Below are 11,506 nucleotides of genomic sequence, written 5' to 3'. Positions count from 1 at the left end.
AAACGATTCAATTTCATTTGGAAAAGTACTTCTCTATTTGCGAACTCTGTCTATGCCGAGAAATCAAGTGAGACCTGCAACCTTCAAACACAATCGTTTAATTTATTTTAGTCTTTCATACCGTGACAGATATTGATATTGATAATATCCGGGTGGATAAAAGCCAGTTCGATGGCGTTTAATTACCCGCTGACTCGTGAAGGAAGTCAACTTTCCTACGACAATCGAGCGTAAATAACTTCATTTCTCACGCCGACTTTCTCTTATTGCCGGGGCTGCAAAAGCGCAATTTCTTTGTCGTGAAAAGGTAACTTTTTTGTTTTTCTTGACAGCGTCCTGTCGATGATTATTCGTACAGTGGAAACCCGCAGCATGCGTTGTCTAACGCATCATCGCGGTAACTTAAACCCTGTCAAGAGAAACGACGCCCTTTTTAATTAAAACAAGCAATCTTGAATATTTCGCTGCTGCGTTATTTCATCGGTCGTATAACGACGGGACGTTGCTATTTCAAAACTGCTTTATTAGATTTCAGGGCTTTTGTTCGTAGAAGTGACTATTATGTTTTTTGACTCTATTCATTTGCGCGCGAAGTAACGGTATAATCTGATTAATCGTTGTCGGAATATGGCGGCTTAGCTGCTGTCGCAATAACTTTGAAACGTGTACGCCTGCCACGTGCAGTTGGGAGACATTATATCCCGATAGCGCACGGGTTTACGTCTGACATTTGGCGCTTTGTTTTCTGAAGAAGTTTACTGTATACATGCGCTATGAAAGATAGAAGTCGAAATATAATTCTGTTAATCCATGTGGTCGGACTGTCACCTCCACCCCGGAGATCTAGAAATTAATTTCCAGTCACTTTTACGCCGTTGTTTAGATTGAACGCGCGCATTGTTTCACGACAGCGGTCGATATTTGTTCCAGATTCTAAAGGTTTCTATCTACGGTGTCCGAAGCGATGTGGGAACGTGGTCACCGATTGAATGAGCTGTTTTCGGTGAAAACATTCTCGAACCGATCCGGAAGAATAGTCGACGTTGAAATGTTAAGGCCCGGATGGTGACTGATAATCGTGGGGTTAATTGAAACGCGGGAAGATTAATTGCAGAAAATTATTATCGCACGTGAGCACATAAAAGCCTGGTGTCTTTTTACTGATTATTCGCGGATGGTCGATGTTCTTTATGTACACATAACGCCGAACATTCGGTGGCGAAATTGGTTTGCTACATTATTTCTAGATAGGAGCTCGGAATTTTTCGAAAATATCTTAATAAAAAAGCTAAGTTGAATTGATTTTGAATTGGACTGATCTATTGAAAGTGAAAAGATTAAAACCGATTGTATACAAATTTAGAAGATTGAAAACGAAATTTATTTTCCAAGTATCAAAATTAAAAATCAGAAAACACGACGTTTCGGACTCAAACCTAGCGATGGTTTTTACAGATAGTTCAAAACGTCGTGCCTTTTAATTTTTGATTTCAATTCTTGAAATAAATTACGTTTCTAATCTCTTAATAAAATTTGTATATAGTTAGTTTTGAATCTTATTATCTTTTATCCACGTCTGAGCGTACTGAATTTTCTACTATTGAAATTGATTTTATTTATCTTTTTAAATATTCTACTGTTTAATCAACAATCACCAGTTTATATATAGTAGTATGTATTCAGGATGAAATAAGTGTCTCAGTGACCGTTGAGAAAGCAGCCAGCAAGTTCTTCTTATTAAACATGGCTCTTGTGTAAGCATGTAATTGGACCTGTGAGACAAGGGCTGACAGACCGCTAACCAAACGTCTGAAGGAACTGATTTGAAATACTGATCGTATCAATTCGCACGAAATTGCAACCTCTTGTTATGTCAATTTCCGTTTATCACTTTCATTTGCCTTCTTCGCAGTGCAGTGCTAGAGACGAGTGACTGCTCATACAGTATAACAGCACTGTAAAATACGAACTGCGGCCTCAAGGCAAAAAATCCCCTGAAAATTGATACAAAATCTACGGCTTTAGGAAAGCAACATAAACACGTTGTTTGACGGCCATTTTGTTTGGATCTAAATAGAAATTACGAATCAAAAATATAATTGGATTTAATTCTATTTTATCTTATTCTATTCTTTAAACAAGGTAATCCTTTAAAAAAAAATTTTTTTATTCATAATTTTTATCCACCGTACAGATTAATCCAAAAACAAGAGAGAATAGGTGGCTGTAGAAGATAAATCGAATTGAGTGATGATGATGTTTGCCTGATCTGGAATGCAATCCGAGCTCCCTAGTTTACCTTCTAAATATTTATAACTATTAATATTATTCATGAGAGCGCTGTTTAGCGTGTCTTTATTGCCTGGAAACGAAAACCAAAATATGCCTTTCCGAGGGTGTTTTGCATTTTGTAGTCACTTAAGTTCAGAAAATATCATTGATTAAGCAAATCTGCATGTGTGCATGCTTACAGATAGCCTCATTCGGCGCCGCTAAACCTACTTTGTAAGCCGTGGCGTTCATTTCATAAACAGCAGCTATGGGGTATTAGAACATTAATAGCCACTTATGAGAAATTTGAAATGCAGCTGATGACAATTTTTGCTGTTTGTGGTACTAATAAAGACTCTATGCATTGCAGATGGGGATTTTCCTTGTTATAAATGCAGGCCCGACGCGACTTTCATTTGCTTCTCCGTCGGGTGCTCGTATAGTGAACACACGCCTGTTTGCGAGTTGCAGGCAAGTAAAGGCAACTCTAAAAGAAAAGGCCCGAGGATTGCGAAGCCCATTTCGGGTCCAGATGATGACTAAACGGATTAAAGATAAATAGAAAAATGGATGAAATTGTGGCTTTTATCCGCGCAATTTTCACCGGGCGAATATGTTCTGAAGATGAAATAGTAAATCTTTCATCAGGATGATTTCACCCGAATGGAAAAGGACCGAAGGATACACAAATTGGACTGTAATTTGGATTTTTGTTTTATGTCGGCGCAATTACAGCCAGCTTGCTGCGCGCGTGCCTCAGAGTCGGTTTGATCACATGAAACGAAAAATAGTAAAACAATAATTTGAAATCACGGATCGTTGAAATGAGCTGAATTTGATAAATTGGTCGTCGTTTGGATAATTTGAAGTGCATACGAGCTGTTGTACACAAAGGATAAAAATGTTCGCGTGGTTCCACTTGAAAGGAAGCTATACCAAAACTTGCCGCTATACGCATGCTCAGTGAATACATGTAGATATTGAGGTAGGAAAAGGAAAGTGGAATCTTGTGAATTTTCGGTCGTGAATTTATCAGAATATTGTAGAACGCGATAATATTCAAACAATTCTTTGTTGAAATATCTTTCAAAAGAAAATTTTTATCGTTTCGATCTGAATGATTAAAACTTGCAGATAGACACAACTCCAAATTCAATGTACGGTAATTAGTTGATCAGAGTTAATCATATAAATCATGAAATCTTTATTTTTGAAAATTTAGACACAATACTTTGAATTTTCTTTCATTTGGATTCGTGGTATTCTTTTCCGAATGTTTTGTGTTGACCGTAATGCTCTTCGATAGCTATTCTATCATTTGGGAAAATAAAACAATTAGAAAATACTTTGGAGGTCTTTAAATTCTATGCACGATTTTAAAAAATACGAAATTTGTTTTTTTTCGTTTTAATTTCATTGAATCCAATTTTTTTTTGTGGCGATTGAAAAAATTCACTTCTTATCAGAAAATTAAAATGAAATCGATATTTCTATCGAATTGAACGATGAGTCAATATTTTTTCATCCGGCGAAGATTTGATTTTAGGTAATTTACTGCGGGCCTGAAAAATCAAATGAAACAAAGGTCAGAGTCAAAAGTAAAGGCCACCCTTCCGGCGGGCGTCTGTGATAGATTTCTAACCTATGTGGGCCTCGACTGAGTATGGGTTGATTGCAATCAATCAAGCCCGAGGGAGAAGAGATAAATTGGCGGCAGTATCCATGGTTACGACACCTGCCTCCATGTTCGACTGACAGGAATGAAATGACGGTAATGATTGGACGTGAGATACCAAATCCGAGAGAAATTAACCTAACCCCTTGTCGAATAATTTGATAAAGTTTAACAAGATACGCCACGCGGGACGCTGCTCGGCAGTACCGTTTGTATCGTCGAGTACAAATCGATTGATCAATTCGATGTCGTCGCTTTCGACTGGTCCACCCGGGACCGTGTGACGTCATCGAATGGCGGTCGAATCTCGTCCGTACAAATACAGGGGCCGTATAAACAACGAGATGAAATTGTCAAGAAACATCCGATAAAAACGTGGGGGAAGAGTAATTTTCTTGATGAAACAATATAAATTTTCGTCACGTCCCGAACAACTGCAAGAACGGCAACGTTAATGCGAATGTGCGGCTTTACGTAGACCATTTCCGTACCTTCACAGGCATCTAATAACCCGGCCTTTTATCCGCGGAAAGCATTCGCGCCGACATTAAAATACCAATTATCATTTCTCTGTACATCAACAAGCTGCGTTTGACGGTATTCCTGAAAAGGCCCGACGCCGACATGAAAGCTAAGTCGTTGCCTTGTGTTCAGGACGGTTCGGGTTTCCGATTGATTGGAAGCGCCCAGACGATTCGCTCTCATTTCCTGATGGAATTGTCGGCTGGACGATCAAAGCTCAAACTCCGGTGATTATTCACTAAAAGAAAGGCAGATCATGTTTCAAACTATCAAAGTCACAAGAAACCGAAGACTCGAGTTAAGCATCGAATGTCGGCGTGATCGTTCCGGTTTACAGGTCTAACCCCCGGGGCTGTAAACGCCATAAATATTTTATCCAATGCCATTTGTCTTCTTGACACAAAAACGAATTTTTGAAATTTTTCCCCGCAACGCGTTTTGTCGATACGAGCTTTGATGGAAAGGAACAGCGTATTTTAGTATGCGAGTCACTACTACCCGCGAGCTAGCTGTATTGAAAGTGATACATATATTCCTCTTGTTGATTCTTATAAATCTCTAATCGTAATTTATATAGAATCAAGTACTGATACGAGGTTTCTTATCGCACAGAATATAAAGTGCTTGAGAATGTATTTCTTTCGTTGAGTTAACTTGTCATCTTTTTGTTGCAAATTCATTTAATACGGAATCTTGATTTGGTGACGCAGTAGAAATTCCGAGAAATATACATCTATATAGTAACATATACAGCAACAGTAACTAAATGCAGCAATACGATAAAGATGTCATTTTATAGTATATACTCTCTTAAACAAACGACACGTGTCACTTTTTTACGCTGGAAATTGTCTCCAGAAATGATAAGGTATTCAGCGACTCGGTGTATCTCAACCGGAAGTGCATTGTCGTTACGTCTGCTAATGATGCGTATATACTAAGCTGATAACTCTGCTAATTTCTCAGGATCGCCGTCGGTCATCGCCGCGGAAAATCTTCCAAGTCATTATAACAAAAGTGCTATCTGACCAGTCGGGATTCATTTATCTCTCGGCTCGTTTATCCAAGAGTTAACTGCCATTTATTCTCGCCATTACCGCGCGCGCCGTTTGAATGTTCGCTGCGTCACCGGCATAATCCCAACTATTAGCGCCGTGTTATCGATCGAATACGAAGGAATTTATAACCTCTTAGCAGGCTAACGTTAGTCTCTTCAGTTCCTTCGCACGTTACTGGAATATTAAACACAATCTCTCTAAAGTCTGTTCCAAAATCCGATAGGAACTCCGATAAAACACCGGATTTCAGTCGTGGTGACTGTATGTATAATGAAATCAGTCATGCAGAAAATGAAAATGGAAAATGTCATATCTAAATTTTTGATTGCTTTATTGTCGGTAGTTGTAAATAAAAAATGAAACATTTTTAGACGCTCTAGATTTTCTTGAATGCGAATTAATCCCTTGTGATCAATTTGCGCAAGATAATCTTGAAAAGAAAGTAAAGAAATAAAGTTTCGCATCAATATCAGCATGAGGAGCAGAAGGGTGCCTAGAAACGATTGCGGATTAACTGATGCGTGTTTATTATTTCAATTGAATAGTTTCTAAGCGTTGGTTTGCCCCGGTATGGTCATTAGTCCCAATCTTGACACCCTCGTCACAGCTTCACTGATCAATTTGCGACAGTAATAAATATCGGCTACTAATATAATTGATTGAGAGGCCTATTAACACGAAGTTTCGACGGTCGTTTCTTATTGCTCCGATTTTCGCTTCGATGAACATCCTTGTGCGAAGAGTTGATTTTCGAGTCCCCGGAGACCCGCACGAACAAAAACGAAAAACAAAACCAAACGCCGTCGAATTAATTTAGAAAATCAAAATAATATTGATCAAGCGCACCGTAAAATTGAACATACGCCGGTGGGCAGGTCTGATGTATTGAAGTTCGCTCACTCGGAAATATGTCTTTCTGCGAACGAGTGGAATTGATACGGAGTCGTTAATGCGGGTTAAAAGAAATGGCGATTGATACCCGCGAAGGGGCGGTTCATCAGTGAATATGAGCTGTTTCTGTTCGGTTGCTTGCATCTGTTGTAATCTGGCCAGCTATACGACACCGATCGCTTCATATAATGACCAAGACACTTATCGTTTTTCCGGGGATTTAGCAAAAATGTCTCTTTATGATAAACTGGTCGTTGTGTGAGATGGCGGAAATTGAAGGACGAGAGTCCGATGATCTTCTATTTTACCGGTCAACTAGGTTCTCCTGGTCGATTTTATTCGTGACCACATTTTCTTCGCATCGAATAAAAACAATTAACATACATTTTGTAAATGTACCTTCTTACATTGGCTGCATGCATTTCCATTAATTATCTCCTATTTTTGAACACATCTTTCCTTTTTCCAAATTGAAATAATGTCATGAACGTTATGTTATATGAGCCAAAACGTGTGGAAGATTTATAAACTTTTTAAATCAGCCCTCACATTTGCAAATTCAGATGCGGCGAAGTCGTCATGCCAAGTCGGAAGGTGCTCAAGCCCCTCAGTGACGAACTCTAATCCCTAATACGTTCTCCAAACACCGGCGAGACTCAACTTTCTTTCTCCCCGTCACGTTCTGAGTTTTCACCTATGCCGCTTCGCACCCGGGATTGTCACGGAATATTATAAACTCAAATAATCTGCATACATTTACGGAATGAACAGTTAAGCTTTGGGGAGCAGAGGTGACAACGTGGGGAATTAGCGGTCGACATTGAGGGGTATAATTTGTCTTAGACAGAAGTTCGTGGGATGCGGGGAATATCGTCGGTCCACCGTCACCGGGGAATAGAAAAATCACGCAGAATATTATTAATCATCGCGTTGAGAAGATATTCTTAGGTGTCAAAGTGGCTGGCTATGGTTTTTCACCGCGCGAAAGTCGGTATGTGTGGAGACTTCGAAAGCATTCTCCTTCACATTCTACCTTCTCGAAGCGTTGGGAAACAAAGAAAAACTTTTCACAACAAAACTTCGACTAATCGATTTGGCAAAAGAATGTCTACGCTATTTCTTGCGAGAGGCAATTACGGATCTGAAATTTTCCATTAAAATGAAAGGTTAAGTTAAAAACAATTCAGTTTTATCGTTAACCCGGTGACTTATTCGCGTTAGATTAGCTGTTTAATGGTTAACCTTGTGGAAAATTGAATCAACCCCAACCCGTTCTTATTATTCAGAATTTATGCAAATATGATTAACCATCCTGAACTCAAATATATTATCACGCCGGAAAATGGTGACGAAGTGCCCCGTGGATAATTAGCAAAGATGATTTCTGAACGGTGCCATACAATGAATCCGCTCATCCGCATTTTTTAGAATTTACGGAATATTTCCCCAGTGACACGATATCTAACCGACCGTCACGTGTTCAATGTTATTTAAGGCCGTTTAGGGATTGTAAAAAAAGAAAGGCGCCAAGAATATTATTAGACGAACTTTGGTGAAGTTATCTGTACGGCATTCTCCATTTCTTTGGTTTTGGGGAGCAAATGATATCCGAAAGCATGGTGTTAACCAAAGGAAATGGTACCTCCTAGCAGTGCCTCTATGTATGACAAACGTTAGGTTCAGACTATTTGATATCAATGGCACCAGATGACGAGTGTAACTGGTTGAATCAATGATCTGTGACACAAAGAGCACGTGCGTTACTCAAAATCTAACCGTTGCAACTGGGAGATGTCTCCCAGTGAATGGTATCCAAGGCAAGGTAGTTTCCAGAATTCATTTAAGACTTGTAAAAAGCTTTGTACGGTTTATCTCGGCAATAAAATGGCCATTTCTCTGTTCGTCTGTCGAAATCTCGCAAAATGACGGTGATAAAATATGGCCGTTTGTTCGTGCATAAATGAGATAAGCCGGCGAGGAACGATCTGACGCTTTGCCTCACGATCAGTTTCTAATGATTGATGGCATACTTTAATGGATACTGAAGACGCGTATTGTCCAAACTGTCTGTTATCCGCTAAGTAAACATCAAACGCGATCAATGTACGGCGTTTCGGCGTGAAATCGAGAACGTCTGTTCGTCTTTTGATTTAACCCGAGTAGATACAGCATCAAATTTGTGTAATACCAGGTTGGGAAATGCGACCGCGAAGCTGTCGGTAACTATTCATTTGGCGAACGTCTATTCAGTCAGAGATAACTGTGATGTATGGTCGCAGTGTCGCGAATTGATCCAAACATAGATAGCAGATTAGCAGGACACTCCGTGCCAGCTCATCCGGGACTGCAGTTTCTTTTGCGACATCTTCTCGTACTGACGAACAATAAAGATAAGGATTGTAAAGGTTTTTCAGAAAAGGTATCACGGTTGCCGCCCCGTTTTCGTCTATTAAAGCTTATCTTGCGCCTATTCTGCCCCATTATCAGTGTTTTCTAAAGTGATCTCATACCCAGGACATATAATGAACATGTTCGACCATTTGGAAGTAGTTATCAGCAAAAACAACAACGTGCCTATGATCCAATCTAGTAGTTCTCAGATGACCAATGGATATATGTTTATGAAAAGTGCTCGTGGAACTATGCACCGAAGAAAGTTATCGTCTTTCCCCTAAGTCGATATAGATACTCGTGATAAGTCCATACAGAATCCGATCCTAAAAGACTCGTGGGATACTGAAATTAGATTATTGCTGTCACAATTGAGTTAATCGTTGCAGGTAAACAGTGGAAACGTAGAAACTCTTCTAATGAGTCATTTCTCCAAGTGGCTAATTGTGAAACTAACCGATCAACTGCGCTTATCGAGTTCTTGTTTGAAGTGCGAAGACAAGTGCTGGATACTTCTACAGAAGTGTGTTCAGAATTCCTACCCGTGCAAGTACTGCTAATTAATGAAAATCCCGTCATACGATGACAATAGCACGTGATGGCTATAAACTGACCGATACAACCACAAGCCATCTGCACCTACTTGATCGATCAATATAGATAAACAAATCTTATAATCATCATTCTTCTAAAAGAATAATCTGATAGAAAATATGGTTCCCTTTGATCATTTGTTTCGTCCTTTGCTTTCGTTATATTTCACTCTACTGATATTCACTATGGTTTTAAATGGTTACCCCCTATAGTTTGCTTTGGTTTAATTCGTAACTGTTCTATGTTGTAATACCCCTAGTTTGCTTCACTCTTAGTTACTTCATTTGTCTCTTTGTTCTTGGCAAATATAAATATCTCATATTTTTGTTAACTCAGTATCCCTGAAGATCACTATTAGGTTATGGTCGAAACGTCGAATCAATAAACAATTAGCTTTAAGGAAACGTTTTGGACTTCATAATTCGTTATATTAGTGTGGGACTCTATATTTATGGTTCCGCACTTTCATTAGCTACGACGGTTTTTTAAGGTAACCAACTCAATAACAGAAAATGTTTACCCGACTCAACGTTCGTAACATCGAGGCATGTGCTTTAATGTATTCGGCTTTAATTGTTTCTTCAATGAACGTGAAAGGGGTCGGGAATCTTTTTAACGTTAAACCATCCTTATGGTCATTGTATGTAATCCGTGCAAAGCGCATTTGCTTGTCTTTGCCGTGATGGATGGCTGGCTTAAACGCACTACACAAAAGCAGTCGCTGCGTCGCTAGAGTCATTTGGTTGTTCCGCTTTCGTGGGATCAGGTAGGGAAAGTAGCTTTCCAAAAACCCCGGGATATTCATTGTGTCATGGGATTATCTATATTTAATGTCACTATGTTGATGGATTGGGGGTTCGACTGCCAGGCGCTACTGCGATGACTTCTATTTAAAACCGCATTGAAAACGTCTCAGTGATCAACTCACTTCACGACTCTAGCGTTTCATACATTATTTTAAAGAGCAAATATGACTTGAAATTTTTTTGACTTTTCCAAATATAAAGCCGCTGCTACGTATACCCACTAGCGCCATAACGCGGCCATCAATAACACTAATAAAACTGACTACTTAGCGACAGACGTGGCTTCAATGCACGAATAGGCGTAATATAATTTCTTTCACTACGATGTCACCGGTCACGATTAATTTGGAATTGCTCTGTAAAATCTAACTCAAATTAGTCAAATGAAATTAAACTCTTCGATTACAGCAAATATCCAATACTCAGAACCGTTACCGCTGTCATAATCAAATTACATAAACTTCCTCCATAATTCGATTAACCAAACATCAACATCAGATGGAAATCAGATCATTTAAAAATCTATCACCAGTCCCGGTTTATAAGTTTTAAAGTACTCCCCTAAAATATCACACAAGGGACTGTTCTTCGATGGTTTAAACCGGGAAATGTGCCATAAAATGTCCAGTAATGTTCTGGAAAGATTTGTATCATGTTACGGGTCATCGGTCGTCCATCTTTAAGTTTCATGCTCCGAATGAAGCGCGTGCGTCTTATCCGTGTGATTTATCATATCTTTCCAGACCAATAACGTCCGACCACGGAGTAGTCACCAACAAACGGAGGTGACTAAGACACAATCATCAAGCAGATTGAGGTAATTTCTGCGACTATATACTGTGGATTACTACGGATGATCGGCTTCATTGAGATGACCACTCGTATATCAGGTATGTAGTCCATTCATCTGACCATTCTACAATCTCGATAAAAATACCATCAAAATGGTGTGAATTATGCTGCCGTCTGCGATATCACTGAGATTTATTCGTTTACGTTGTTTTAAAGCAAATGAAATTTAAAAAAAAAGAATATTTTATTAGCTATAAAAGGGATAACTAAAAGTTTTCTTGATAGCGTCGCAAGCGTATGACTGACGCATCAGAATGACTGTTACAAACGACCACAGAATTCATTTATTAACTCGATTCCGACGGCTCGACAGTCGGGATAGATTTTCCTCATTCTGATGTGCCATTCGTGTTACGGTGTTTTTATAGCAAGTGCGAACCTACCAATAACGGCTGGCTATAATTGTATTTGAAGCCGGTAAAGACAATCAGACGGTGAACACACCG

This window comes from Tubulanus polymorphus, chromosome 1 (genome assembly GCF_964204645.1).
Source record: "Tubulanus polymorphus chromosome 1, tnTubPoly1.2, whole genome shotgun sequence".
Classification (NCBI taxonomy): Eukaryota; Metazoa; Nemertea; class Palaeonemertea; order Tubulaniformes; family Tubulanidae; genus Tubulanus; species Tubulanus polymorphus.
This window is presented reverse-complemented; position numbering follows the sequence as displayed.